The sequence below is a fragment of the Panthera onca genome, chromosome E2 (assembly GCF_046562875.1).
Source record: "Panthera onca isolate mPanOnc1 chromosome E2, mPanOnc1 haplotype 2, whole genome shotgun sequence".
In the NCBI taxonomy this organism is placed as follows: domain Eukaryota; kingdom Metazoa; phylum Chordata; class Mammalia; order Carnivora; family Felidae; genus Panthera; species Panthera onca.
The window spans coordinates 27,468,633-27,483,029 of record NC_138353.1 but is presented as its reverse complement, the minus strand read 5'-3'; the positions used below and the strand labels follow the sequence as shown (position 1 = coordinate 27,483,029).

Genomic DNA, 14,397 nt, shown 5'->3' with positions numbered 1-14,397 from the left:
CTGTCAGAAGGGTTTGCTGTGGATATGGCTGTGGGGTTCCACGTCGGAAGACTTTGTTTAGGGCCCCAGCTAACTGGGGGTGGTGGTAGCGGGGAGTGCAGCGGGGCACTTGGAGGCCTGGAGACTTGCCCTGGGTCAGATGAACGGAAACCCCCCTGGGGCTACCTCGTTCACCCTCTTGGCTTTCTGGGCTCCAGCTGCACGTACTCTGAGAGGGAAGAGGGAAGAGAGACATGGGCGCGGGTCCAGGTGAAGCCCCGCAGTGACCTCACCATGAAGGCTTTCAAGCTCACATCAGCGCTGGGAGGGCGGGTGCTGGTCTGCGGTCCTGCGTAAGCCTCTGCCATGAGTTTTGTGAGATTTGAGTGTGTTCCTGGTGCTGTGATTTACCTAGTGTTTTCTGTTTAGTCAGGTCTGTTTTCATACTTAATTAATTTAATTCTGCAAATGGAAAATCAGTATCCTTTGCTGTAAATAGACAGTAACCCTTAAAAGTAAATTAAAAAACGAATGTAAGGAGAAAGCCCCCTGACTCATGCTGTTCTAGCCAGAAGCTGTGGAATCCTGAAAACGCTGAGACTGGGGTCTGCTCTCTCCTTGCTGGAACGTTGGAAGTTAAAGACAGCACCCAATGCAATCTTTCTCCTCGGCCTGGTGCCAAGGTTGCAAGGGGCTTGGGGGGCACTGACTCTTTTGCTTTGTGGGTCAATGTTATTTGAGGCCAACTTGGGTGCCCCCTAAAATCATCCTGGGTTCCAGCAACGGTGTGTTTCCTGTGTTTGGGGTATCACCGGTCAGTGGAGATCTGACTCCTTCCACAAAGCTCAGTTTGAGTGCCCCCTGCCTCCCAACCAGGCACCTCCACCGTGCTCACTCTTTCCTGATCCTGCCCAGGACTGAGCCATCTGGGCTTTCCAGAGGGAAAGCTCCCTCCTACCGTACAGATGAGCATGAGCTGTGTGTCCTCACCTACACCCTACAGACCGCAGGATGCACTGGACTGCCATCTTCTTGGACCCCGATGGACATCAGAAAATGAGGGCCTGCCTGACTGTTAGCCGCACAGGAGAGCCCTGCTAGGTGCTTGGGAGGTGGGCAGAGTTGGGTCCTGAGTAACGGGTTCGGCTTGGGTGAGCTGTGACCAGGGGAAGGCAGCCTTGATGAACACAGTTGCCTGAAGAACGCCTCAGAGGCTGGGCCGGGCAAGGCACGCTCTCTGATAACAGCGGTGGCTCTGATGGCTTTCTGGAGAAACCTAGGATAACTCCAGACTCCCTCCACTAAAGTGCTGTGAAACTTGGGGAACTTATGCTCTCTGATTCTCAGGTATCTGCCCTGTAAAATGGGAGAAATTGTGGTGTTCACCACATAGGATAGAGGTGAGGATTTAAAGCTTACAAAGAGCCAGGCATCATGCCAGGCACGCACAGAGGGCCCTGCAGTTGGTGGTTGAATGGTGGGGCTGAGACGTGGGTGGTGGGAGGTAATACCAGTGTGAAGTTCAAGAATGGCTCAATGAGACCATATCCCAGGCTGGAAAGGATGTCAGGGACAGGGGGGTGCCCCAAGGACTCAGAAATAGGTAGTGATACCGAGAGCCACAGTTCAGGGTGACAAGTGGCCCCACGGCAGTGTCCTGAGGTCAGGGAGAGGTACTGATGGTGGCAGAGGGAATCAGGGAGGGCTCCCTGGAGGCAGTGTCTTGAGGGGCCAGTGCCTATTAGCCAGGACAGAGCAGGTTTGATGAAACAGTATGCGTTGCTCACATACAAAGGTGTTGCTTGCCTCCCTCCCCACAAAAGAGAAAGAACACCCATTCCCTTTCAAAGCCTCAGATGCAGACACAGCTCTGGATGCCCTTTTCTCTGAAGTTGGTGGAGGAGATGGCTGAACACTTCTAAGAAGCACCGAGGACTTCCAGTCCGTAGCTCAGACTTCTACAGCTAAAACGTAGGGAAGGGAAGAATGCTATCCAAACAAGCTTAATCCCAATCAAAGGATTATTTTCTTACAGAAAAGCTTCACCTATACTTAATAGTTTTAAATTGTTCCGGGTACCAATTAGACTTTTAATTTTGCTGTTCCCTCCGGCGGCTGGAGGATGTGTGTGGTTTGCGTTTAATCAGAGCTGATTTTTTTTTTTTTTTTTTTTTTTAAAGTGGTGGTTCCGGGGGAGGGGAGGAGACGAGGATACTGTTTCGGGGTTTCCTTCTGGTCCTGCCAGGGCCCGTGTTTCGGGCGCCTCTCGAGTTGGGGGTTCTCTGTCGTGGCAGCTGTGGCTGTCTCCAGAGTGCCGAACCCAAGTCCCCTCCTGCCAGCCTGAAGGCAGGTCGAGGTTCCGCCGCGGCAATCCTGCCTGGAGAATCCAACGCCGAGTTAAATATATGGATTATCCCAAAATTTCCGCAGCAATAGGGTGAGTTATTATTGATTCACAGAGCACGGCAAAACATCGCTGCATGAATTAGCAAACAGCTGTTTCTAATTTGAGTTTAGAACGGTACACAGAGGAACTTGTTTCTCTGTTCACTCCTTTCATTTATAATGAATTTTAATCACCGCTACAGGTGAGAAAAAATGTAGAAACAAGCTTGTATCTTGTGGAAGAAACAAAGGAGAGACAGATGCTAACAGATTTCCAGTCTGTGATAAAAGGGATGTTTTGGTACACTTTACATGTAATTAGAGCGCAGCTGTTTCCAGTCCCAGGTCCACGAACACGGCCGAATGTGGGCTCTGCCGATCTCCAAAGGGAGTAAAGAAAAACAGTGATTCAACCCCGAAAGCATTTTGCCTTCTCTCGAGTCGAGCAGTGAGCCCTTGCTCTGGCCCTTGGCGGTGCTGTTTCGTGAACGCTCACGGAGGTGACTTCACACGCCGCGTCCTCCCCACCGGGGGCGTTGGGAGGAGGACAGGGCTGAGTCGGGGCGCCCTGGCGGCCGCGGGCCAGGCGGCTGATGGAGGAGGCTTCCACAGCCCCTCTGCTAGCTACAAGTGCCCAGCTCCGGGGAGTCTCTCGCTGGGGCACACTGGGGGGCTCTTCTTCCCTGGCAGGACCTGATCGTGCCATTCCACACTAGTTAGTTTGATCACAGTTCACTCTCGGGTGAGCTGATGAAGGCTGGCTTTTTCTTTTCTTTCTTTTTTTTTTTTCCTTTTTTTTCTGGTCTGTTTAATTTCTGCAATAAAACTCAAACTCAGTTGGATTTTCAATATCTGTGCCGAGTAAATTTGTCTCAGGGATAGAGCGGCCAGACCGGCTGTGCGTTCTGTGAGGTCATAGACTTCAAGGGGAAAGGTGGATGCCTCCTTCCTGTCCTGTGTGCCGGTGGCCCTTTGGGATGGCAGCACCTGTGGGTGCAGGGGAGTCAGACCTCATACCCCACCCCCTCTATGAGCCTGGAGGCCCAGGTCCGTGCCCCAGCAAGGCTGCTGGTGCCTTAGTTTCTCCATCTGTTTGAGAAGGGTGGGCTGGCTGCTCTGGAAAGCTCCTTTCTCTCTCATGCCCAGGGATTGTAAATGGTAGGGCCCTGTGGGCCTTTCTGCAGGTCAAACGTCCTTTGCTTTGAAAACCATCTTCTATAGGGTTAATTGCTGGCCCTTAACTTAGACCCTCCTGGTAGTTTACCAGGACTCAGGAACATGGGACCACTCAGTGTCTTGTATCCATTCAAACCAACATGGCTGTTGCCTCCTCTCCTCCCTCTCTCTCTCTCTCTCTCTCTCTTTCTGTCCTGTGATCTTATGTTGAGCTGGGAGCCAGTAGCCAGTGACTATTGTTATTTTATACATTATGGAGGATTTCCCATATGTAACATGTTACTGATATTCACTTTTTTTGTCTGCATAGCATCTCAGTAGTTGGGACTATTATTCCCATTTTATAGATGGAGAAACTGAGGTCGGTCTCTCCATCTGTAAAACCGAGGGGGCTGAACATCTAAGGCCAGCTGCTGGCCTAGGACACTTTGTATTGAGGAAAGGAGCCCTTCAGGTCTGGGCAAACAGGAGAATGAGCACACTGGGTCCAGGCTGGGAGCTGTGGCTCAGCTCCATCGTGGATGTGCCAGATGTAGAGCTGCAAGAAAAGCCAGAAATGGGGGCACCTGGGTGGCTCAGTCCGTTAAGCATTCAACTCTTGGTTTTGGCTCAGGTCATGATCTCGCGGTTTGTGAGTTTGAGCCTCACATCAGGCTCCTCACTGATGTGTGGGGCCTGCTTGGGATTCTCTCTCTCTTCCTCTCTCTCTGCCCCTCCCTTGCTCATGCTCTCTCTCTCTAAACAAACTTAAAAAAAAAAAAAAAAAGTGCTAAAAAGCAAAAAAGAAAAGCCAGAAGTGAAAGTAGATGTTTTAAAAAACTTTGGGTGTTCTTGAGTTGAGTTAGAAATGTTGACATTTTTACGAAATAACTGATAGCTGGGTGGCCCCCAGACCGTCCGGGGGGAGGACAGCCACGATGATCTGTGTCCCGCTGTGTGGCTCATCAGTCCAGCTGGCTGAGAGCCCTGGGCTGGGTGTCCAGCCCCAGCTTTTCTAATTACTGTCTGCTTTCTGACATCGGGATGTGACCTCACCTCTCTGTTCTGTTTCCTCATCCGTAGGGTGACCACGCAGCTTAGCGTGTAAACCCGGCTACTCGGAGTATGAGAGAGTGGGTGGGATGCTGGGCTTCGCTCCGGATACCTGGGTGTTTGTCACCCTGCCTGCTTGTCGTAGGGGAATAACCACCACCTCTACAACCTTACAGAGCTACTCAGTGTCGAATGGGATAATGGGTGTGAAGCTTCCGTGCAAAACTTTAAATGCCACACACTTGAGGTCATTTACAATTCATGCTAAAGTTATACCGGCAATCGCCTTATTTTCTTTAGCCAACATTCACTGAGTACTTAGCACATACACATTACCCATTTTGTAAGGTCGCTGCTCTTGTGATCACCATCCAGTGGATGAGCAAATGGGGGCTCAGAGAGGTGCAGTAAACTGTCCGCAGTCACGCACTCAAGGAGCGGCGGGCAGCTCAGTCTGAGCGAGCCCATGCTCTTCCCCATGGCTCTGCTGTCGCTCTGTTGGTGATGTCTCCCTGCAACGGACTGAGTCTCTTTATGATCATGCTGATGGTCTGGGCTCCCGGAAGTTTCACTAAGGGCTTTGATGGCCACTGTTTGCTGTCAGGTGGTATTTTAGCACACCCCAGAGCCAGCTGGCAAAGGCATACCTGGTCAATGGCTTTCAGTCTGCAGCCCCTCAGAGGATGTGTGCTAAGTGCCCCTTTGAGGCAGGGCAGAGAACAGGGGCCCACTCCTCGCCCCCCAGCTGGAGAAGCAGCCCCGAGGGCAAGAATACCTTCCCCCTTTTCTCAGTGTTGGGCCATGACCTTTGCATGCCAGTCCCCGCCCCTATGCTGCCCGCCGACCCCCTGATGCCCCAACCCACTTAGTTTTTATCCCCAAACTGAAAGAACGATCCCCCTTCCTCTTGATGCTGCCTCACTGGGGATGCTGAGATCCTATCCACAAAGGCACTCTGAGCTCCCTGGAGGAGGGGAGGGTGAATATGAGCTGCTATTATCTTTGCTAATAGCACAGTTCTAATTTAAGATTTCAGGTGGAGCCACGTCAGCCTCTGGTAGCCTCTGTGGGGCTCCTTGCCCTACCTCTGAGGAAAGACCCTCCAGCTTCCTGGTCCCCTTCCTTCCCGGGGTGGACTCTTGATTTCCCAGGGGTTGGGCCTCGATCCCTTCCACCGTACCCCCATCTGTCCCTTTAGGAAAACCAAATATCTGCATGCAGGACTGACTATTGCTATGACCAAAGGGGTTTTTCGTTTTTTCTCTTTCTAAGTGCTTCAAAGTGGCAAAGTGGTGGTTTAGAGCTGCAACTTTAGACAAGTGACTGATTGACAAGTTGGGCAGACAAGAGCATCACCACCTAAGAATGCTGAGTGCTTTCTGTACCCCTCAGAGGACCAAGCATATGCAGCAGGCTTGACAAACATGTGCTCACTGAAAAAAATGCCTAAACTAGCAGCAAACTGGGATGCTTACTATCTGCCATTCCTCATTCCTGTGCCCAGGGCAGACATCACTAATGGATCACAGACTCGTAGAGCTACAAAGGCTCTCAGAGACCCCATTTATCTGATTCCTTCTCTCAAGTGTTGGGGAAATGAAAACACAAAGAGGGGATGTGCTTGCCTGTGGTTATACAGTGCTAGCATCTGAACCTAGTCCCATATGATCTCATTCTCAGTGGCTCAAGGCTTCATGCTCTGGGCTCATAGCCCCACCCTCTGGCCTCAAAATTTTACCCTCTGGCTGCGGCTTTGCCTTCTGGACATGAGGTTCCGCCCTCTGAGTCATCTTTTCTTTTCTTTTCTTTTCTTTTTTTTTTAAATGAAAGGTAGCACATGTTTGCAGCCGAGTAGTTTTATTAGCCTGTGTTCTGCTGTGGAATTTTGGGAGTCTGACAGCCTTCTTTCATCTCTTTTTTGGTCCAAGCTGGCTGTGTTTCTGCAGATACAAAGTTCTCAAGAACCTTGTGGGTCTCCTGTGTATGTCATGGGGATCTACTCTTAGATATCAGGCTCTTCCGCAGATATTTTCTAGATACTCCTGTCTCTACTTTTGGCTTCTACTGAGATACTGAGATGGTTCCAGAGAAATCCCCGCCCCCCCCCCCCCCCCCCCAATTTCCTAGATGCTCTCTGGTTTGATGTAGGGCATCTGTGAGTCACACCCTTAATCTTTTCAAAGAACCTTTCATGTGACTGAATACTCTGAGCTTTTGATTTTTCTGAGATGTTAGCACAATGTACAGTCGTCCCCTCAGCCTTCTCTCTGGAGTGCGCTTTCCTGTTAGAGAATCTCTTAATTATAATGTCTTTTGCAATCTGGGTAGGCTGAGAATTTCCAAAATTATCAATTCTTGGCTTCCTTTCTATTTAACAGCTCTGTTGATTTAGCTCTTTCTTTTCTACTATAAGCCGTGAGATGAAACCAGGCCATGCCTTCAACATTTTGCATGGAAATCTCCTCGGCTAAATATCCATTTTTATCCATTACGAGTTTTGCTTTCCGCATAATTGTGGGACACAATTCCACCGAGCTTTCTGCCACTATATAATAGGGATCTCTTCCTTCCAGTTTCCAGTATCCTGTTCCTCATTTTCTTCCAAGTCCTCACCATCCGTGCCCTTAATGTACACATTTCTCTTAACGGTCTGGTCACGATGATTCAGGTATTTTCTGTGGCGATTTAGGTTTTCTTCATCGTACTCCTTCATTCTACGTCATCATTAGCAGAGTCATTAACATCCCTATGTCTATGAACAATCTTTTTAAGGCAGTGTAGGCTTTTGCTACCATGCTCCTGGAAATTCTGGTTGCTGCTCTGTGTCCGATTCCAAAGCCACTTCCACACTTAGGTATTTGTTATAGCAACAGCTGTCTGGGAGGCAAAATCTGTATTAGTTGCCGATTGCTGCTGTAACAAATTACCATGCACTTAGTAGCTTAAGACAACAAAAATTAATTTCTTACAGTTCTGTAGGTCCGAAGGCTGACGTGGATCTCACGGCGTCGGCGGGGCTGTGTTCCTTTCTGGAGGCTGTAGGGGAGAGTCTGATTCCATGCCTTTCTAGTTTTTAGAAGCTGCCCACATTACTTGGCTTGTGGCATTGCCTCATCTCGACCTCCTCTTTTGTCACTTTCTTCCACATTTTAAGGACCGGTTGCAATTACATTTGGCCGACCCAGATAATCCAGGATAATCTCTTCATTTTAAGATCAATGAGCCACTTTAATTCCACCTATAACCTTAATTCCCTTTTGCCTTGTAATGTAACATATTCAGAGGTTTTGGGGGGTGAGGACATGGAGTTTTTCTGCTTACCACAACCTCCTGGTTTAGCTCTGCACACTTCTGCTAGCCTGCATTATCTGCCTTCAAGGGAGGAAAGAGGCCAGCTACACTCATTGGTGCTTGGCCTCAGAGCCAGCCTGGCCTGCTGTTCCACTTCAGGACAGGACTTGGCCTTTGTGGCAAGTGGGACTGCAGCGTGTGGCTCCTGCAGGCTCTCCTTGAGCCATAGATCCTGGCGCTGACGCATGGTGGGCCTCGAACGAGGGAGCGGCTTCTGCAGTGGGTCAGGCCTGAACCAGCATTCGGGGCAGGAGAGGCAGGATAGTCTAGTGGTTAGTGAGTGAATGGGAATGGGGGTGGAGGGACATCTGCCACTCGCTAGCTGTGTGTGCCCAGGGCTTGCTTCCCTTCTTGGGGCCTCAGTCTGCAGTTACAAAGAAGGGGACAGTAACAGTACCTACCTCCTAGTATGTGCAAGAATCAAATGAGAAAATGCTGGCAGAGAAAATGCCTTGCAGAGAATGTTCCATAAACAGTAAGTACTGTGGTTGTTCTGAGTTTGGTCCTGCATCTGTCTGCTCTTTGCTGTGTGGCCTCAGTTTCCCCATCTATGAAATAAGGTGAGTGATGGTCTGTTAACTTCCTCTCGCTTCCCTCCCCTTCCCCTTGCACTGGTGCTGACTCTACATGCATGGATGTCGTTGAGTTGAGGAATATTCTGGGATGGATGACCAGCTCTGGCACCTGGTTGGAGGTAAGGAACAGGGCAGGCACTTGGTCCCCTTGTTGTCTGTGACCCCTGCTCCCTCAGGCCTGGTTTGAGGTCGATTGTGTCTCTGGGGGCCAAGTCCCTGGTAGGCACTGAGATGGGAGGATGCCCCACCCAGCCTGGGAGCTCTGGCCTGACGGCCTCTGTCTCCTTCACACTCTGATATCCAGGCCCCCATGGGCCTGGGGCTAGCTGAGGGGGAAGCTCACATCACAGTTTGCTGGAAGCAGCCCGAGGAGAGGGCCTCAGGGTTTGCCCAGTGTACCTGTGTGCTGCACCGGGCTTCCAGGTGGTGCAGAGACACAGATGGGTAGGTTTGAAGTTTCCCAAGAAGAGATTAGGAATATGGCCAGATGCCCCCTCGGCTGACTTTGTATCCTTGCAGGCCTAGAAAGACACCTGTTTGGGTTCGGGCTGCCCCATGGGGAGTGCAGTCTGTGGTGTGCACTGAAGTCTGTTCAGATGTCTTGCCGCTCTTACCACCTTGGGCTCTGGGAACATCGATCTGCAATCCTAGGACACCAGGGCTGCTTTTTCCCCCTGTGGCCAGGCCTCCTCATCAGCCAGGGGTGGAGCTGACCCTTCTCTCTGGTGAGAGACCACCTTCAGATCACAACACAGCACCATAGTATCTTGCAAGCCCTGTGGTCTCTGCTTGAATGACAGGATTTTTGGGACCCTGCCCCAAGGTCTCCCTTTTCAGAGAGGATGGGCAGCTCCTTTCCTGGAGGAGGAAACCTAGATGACTCTTCTGTAGCACTGGGAGTCAGGAGACTCCTTCCTCCAATTGCTCAGTGCCCTTTGAGCATGCCCTTGCACAGACCTGTGCTCATGGCAGACATCACCAATTGATTTCAGCACTTATTTCTTCTGAGCCCAGATACGGCCTTATAATCCTTCTGAACACAGTACCCTTGGCAACCGCTTCCAATTGATCGTCCCTGGAAGTTCCCTTTTCTCTCTGGTCCTTCGGTATCCTGCAGGATTGGCATAAATGGTTCCCGAGTCTGCGTTCCCATTTCTCTGAGCTGCAGAAGGGTCACGACGGTTCTCATTCCTGTAGCTCCTGATGGAAGCACAGGGGAGGCTGTCCATGGAGCGTCATAGAGCTTTGTCCGGTGGGGAACTTGTCTCCTTGGCAATTTTCATTTTCCTAAGGAAATGGGGCAGTGGCGAGGAGACCTTCTGGGGCTTCATAAAGAATGGTCGGGTCTTTTTGTGGCTCTCATGGAGAGAATCTGGGTGGTTGGAATCTTGTCCGAATGACCTTTATATTCATCCTGAAGGGACCTTGGAGACCAAAATTCCAGCTTCCCATATTATAGCACAGGGAGCCAAGGCCTAGAATTTTCTCTGTCCTGCTCCCTTTCCTCTGCCCCCAGCACATTCTCCCCCAGGCACCTTGCTTGCTGGTGCCTTCTTTCGTGGTCTGGAATATCTGGTCATTTTCATCCACTTGGATGGCTCTGTCTAGCCCAGGAATGTCCTAGAAACCTGGAGCTGCTGGATATCCATTCTTTTCCCCTTCCCATATGATGCAGGGCACCTCCCAGGGCTCTTTTCAGAACCATTTGTTCCTCTTGGAGACTTTGGTAGCAGGGGCTCGCTTCTTCCTTCCTCCCCGCCACAGTAGAAGGTCCCCCTTTCTGCTCAGTCATGTGGCCTGTGGGCCGGTCATGGTCCCTCTTCTGTCTGGGTACTTCCTCAGCAGCTGCGACCTTGATTCTCTGTGACCGGAGGAGCCCTGGGGCCGAGGCTCCCAGCCATCTCTGGTGGCAGTCACTCTGCTCTGCCGGCCACAGAGTCTGGCACCCAGCGTGGCCACGTGAGCTTGGGGTCCACCCTGCGCTTTCTGCCACTGATGTGTCCTGAAGCCGAGTTAATGTTCTTTCTGCTACTTAATTGAATTTTTATCGAAATTTCTCCCCTCTTTTACGCTTGTTTTGGTTCTCTTCCTGTAGCAGACAGCAAAAGCCTCATATAACCCATTTCCTACCAGGCCTTTTTGCAGGATCAGTCATTTTTAAATGACTTTAATCTTCATTTTGTAAGTGATTTTTCGACTCATTTTGTCATACTACTTTGTACTCATTCTAGGGGGAGGGGAAGCCGAGGGCCTGCATTAGTCATTGCCCTTCTCACTTGATCTTCTCGTGTGACAGCATCCCTCCCAAAGGAGAGAAGCAGTGGGAAATTGAGGGTGAAGGCACCAACTCAGAACCAGGCTAACTGGACCCTGGCTCCCCTGCCTGCCAGCTGTTACTGCCGCTGGCCAGTTACTCAGCCTCTCTGGGCCTCCGTTTTCTCACCTGTGAATGGGGATAATAATAGCGCCGTCTCATTGGGCTGTTGAGAGAATCGAATGTGTTAACACATGCAAAGCTCTCAGAAGAATACCCAGCAATAGTAAAGTCTGGACAAGCATTTACTTGGAAATCAAAAGGTAGCAGGTTGAACTGGACTTTTGTTGCACCTGCCTTCTCCCTGAGTTTTGAACCATCCGAGCCGAAGGGGCTCTTGAGATCGCCTGTGCCCCACTTCTGCACCCCTTCCCTTTCTGCACATCTGTACCGGCCGCATGTGTGTGGTGTGTGTGCACCTGCGAGGGGAGCGTTACTGCTGTGGATGAGGGAGGGAGCCCTCATCCTCTGCCGGCGTCCCTGCCGGCACCCTGGGCGCTCCGGTGCCGGCACATCTCTCTGGCCTGCTCCTAGAGCACGAAGCTGTGCGTCCCCAAAGCAAAGTGTACTGGAAGGGGTGGGCCGGCAGCAGCCAAGGTTAAATGTTTTTAGAACAGAAGGCTTTAAACAGTGTGGTCTGAATTTGGGACTTTATATGTCAACATACACACTTCCCCTGATTGGGCCTTTTCAGCGTAAGGGGCCTTATTGTCATTTCCCGTCAGGTGATTATAATCTCAGCAGTTGTGCAGTTTGTTGCTCCCAGAATAACGTGCTTTGCTTTAATTCTGAAACTCGTTTGCAGAAAAAGAAAGCCCACCAGGCAGCCCGGCAATGGGCCTTGGGGACTGTGGCACCGGGTGGGCTGCTCTACCACTGGGGGAATAGATCCCGGGCTGCCGGGAGACGTGGCGCTCTGGCCAGACACAACTGGGGCATCGGGTCACGTGACCGAGGGCAAGGCACACACCTCTCTGAGCCTCAGCTTCCTCATCTCAAAAATGGGATGTCACCGATGGCCGTGAGGATGGAACGAAATTAACCGAGGCCATAGAAGCCCTTAACACGGTGTTGGCACAAGAGGCGTGCACAAGAAGCGTAGCTACTGATGTCATTAGCACTCGTGGCACTAATTAGTGCTAATTATTATTCTTATTGGCCAAATAGTGTTTTTGTGTCAATGGCTTCGTTGAAGTGTAATTTGCGTACCATAAACTTAACTTGTTTTAGGCGAGCAATTAGCAACTTCGTAGAGCTGTGCAGCGCTTGCCACGGTCTGGTTTTAGGGCATTTCCGTGATCTTACAAGGATGCCTCTTGCCCATTTGCAGTCATCCTTGCTCCCTGCTCCAGCCTCAGGCAATCACTAATCTGCTTTCTGTCTCTCCAGATGTGCCTTTTCTGGACATTTCATGTAAGTGCTTTTTCTTTTTCTTTTTCTTTTCCTTTTTTTTTTTTAAACAGTTAAGTTTTATTTTTTATTTTTAAAAACATTTTTAAAAGTTTGTTTATTTGTTTGAGAGAGAGAGTGCACACCAGCAGGGGAGGGGCCGAGAGAGAGAGGGAGACACAGAATCCGAAGCAGGCTCCAGGCTCCGAGCTGTCAGCACAGAACCCGATGCGGGGCTCCCTCTCACGAACTGTGAGATCATGACTTGAGCCAAAATGAAGAGTCAGACGCTTAACTGACTGAACCATCCAGGCGCCCCAAATAGTGCTTTTTCACATTAATTTTTCTCATCTGCTTCTCACAATGATTCTTTTTTTTCACATGTAGAAACTGAGTCTGAGAGGTTAAGAGGAATTCTCCTGGGCTGATGAATAAATGGAGGAGAGGGGCTTTGAATGCAGGAATCTGCTCTCGTTCTGTTTTGGGGGTCGGGGGACAGGGCTCGGGAGCAAATGAACGCTGGCAGAAAGACATGTCCTGGCTAGGTCTTTTGGGCGAAGCATCTTCCTGTCTCACTCACCCTTGAGCTGACCTCGGTTCAAGCCTGTGTCCTCCACTCATCAGCCCTGTGAGCACCTGCACCTCTCTGGTCTCTGAGGGCCCCTCCCTGAACGCAGAGAGCGGGCTGGTTGTGGTCATGCTGTCCGGAAGGGCTCAATGGAGATCCAGCCTGTGACTTTCTCCCCTATGCAGAGGCAGTCTTCTCTAACTGACCTCAGGAGATCCATCCACATCCATGTCCTGGGCAAGGGGCCGCCTGTGGGCGGTCCTCGTGCTGTCTTTTCCTGGGGAAAGTCTCTGTGGCTGTGCCTTAGTTTCCTCGCCGGTACAGTGGGAGGGGCCCTGGCTCCTGCCTCAGCGGTGGTTGTGAGAAAAGCACTTAACAGAGCACCAGGCACACAGGAAGGGCCCCGTGGCAGCTTGAGTGTGTCTGAGCTAAGACATCAAAATAATAAAAAGCCGGTTGAGCCTGGCCAGGGGGCGGGGGCCCAGCAGGTCCCCCAGCTGCCCCAGCCCCAGCCGTCTCCTCCCTTGGGTCCCTTTGTCTGTGCCCCGCGGAGCCCAGCTGGCAAGAGCTGGGAATCACCAGGCAGGGGCTGGGGCATCTCCCACCGCGTCTAATCGGAGGAGCCGTGGCAGCGGCTGCATCTTTCCCGTCCGAAGGGCCCTGTAAATGGGAGGCGCCCAGGGGAGCAGGCGCCCTCACCCCAGGAGGACGTTCTGGGAGGCTCCCTGTGCCGGGCTGGGCGGCTGGGCTTCAGGGGTGGAGAGGCTGCCAGGAGGTATGGGACTCGGGGCCGTGAGCTTTGGAGAGAGCCTCATCCTCCCTGGCAGAGCTTTGCTGACGCGGCCAGCTGGGGTCAGGCAGATCTTCACACGGTCAGGGCCAGGGCCAGGGGCCAGGGTGGACATCAGGGCGATGGGTGGGGTCTAGGAACAGACTCAGAGCTAGCCCTGAGGGACCTCTCAAGACCCTGCCGCTGGGCTTACGGTCTCTTAAAGTCTTGGGGTTGGCCTGGGACAGCAGAGGCATCTGGGAGCGCCTGGGGGTCCGGGACCGTTGGGGCCAGGGCCATGCCTGTGGCTGCGGTGAGTGTGACCATGTGTGAGCGTACGTGTCTGCAGGTGAGTGAGCATGTGTGCATGTATGCGTGTGTGCGAGCCATGGGGGGAACATGGTGTGTGAACGGATGTGTGTGTGCGGACCGTGGTGCCTGTGTGTGTGTGTGAGTGTGTTTATGTGTGCCTGTGCCTGGGAGCGTGGGCCCCCTGCTCTCCCCTTCCGGACGATCTGGGCTGCCTCCGGGCCAGACTTTCTGGGTTACGTCTGTGAGGCTTTTTCTGGAGACTAAGCTGTGCTGGCGGGGGCAGTGGTTTATTTCCTCAGGGTTACATGAGCAAGGTCAGTGCAGCCGAATCTGAGCTTTTGTTTGTCTCTCCCCTGCCCGTAGCAGCCTGCGGTCCGTTTCATTCATTATTAAGTTTTAAATCCACCTGATGCGAAACTTGAGCCTCGGAACTCACTCCCTGCTTGGGCTGGCTCGGTCCAACCCCCACCGAGTCTTGAGGCTCAGGGAACTTCACTGGCTCTGTTTACGGTGTCCTGTGTGCCTTTGTTTTTCCAGAAACAGCCAG

The 14,397-nt window shown here is 51.7% G+C and overlaps 1 protein-coding gene across 4 annotated transcripts in view; it reads left to right on the top strand.

Annotated features, from left to right (window-relative positions):
• ZNF423 (zinc finger protein 423) overlaps positions 1 to 14,397 on the top strand; it is a 333,582-nt gene that overhangs the window by 178,308 nt on the left and 140,877 nt on the right. The gene's annotated exons all lie outside the window — the stretch shown is intronic.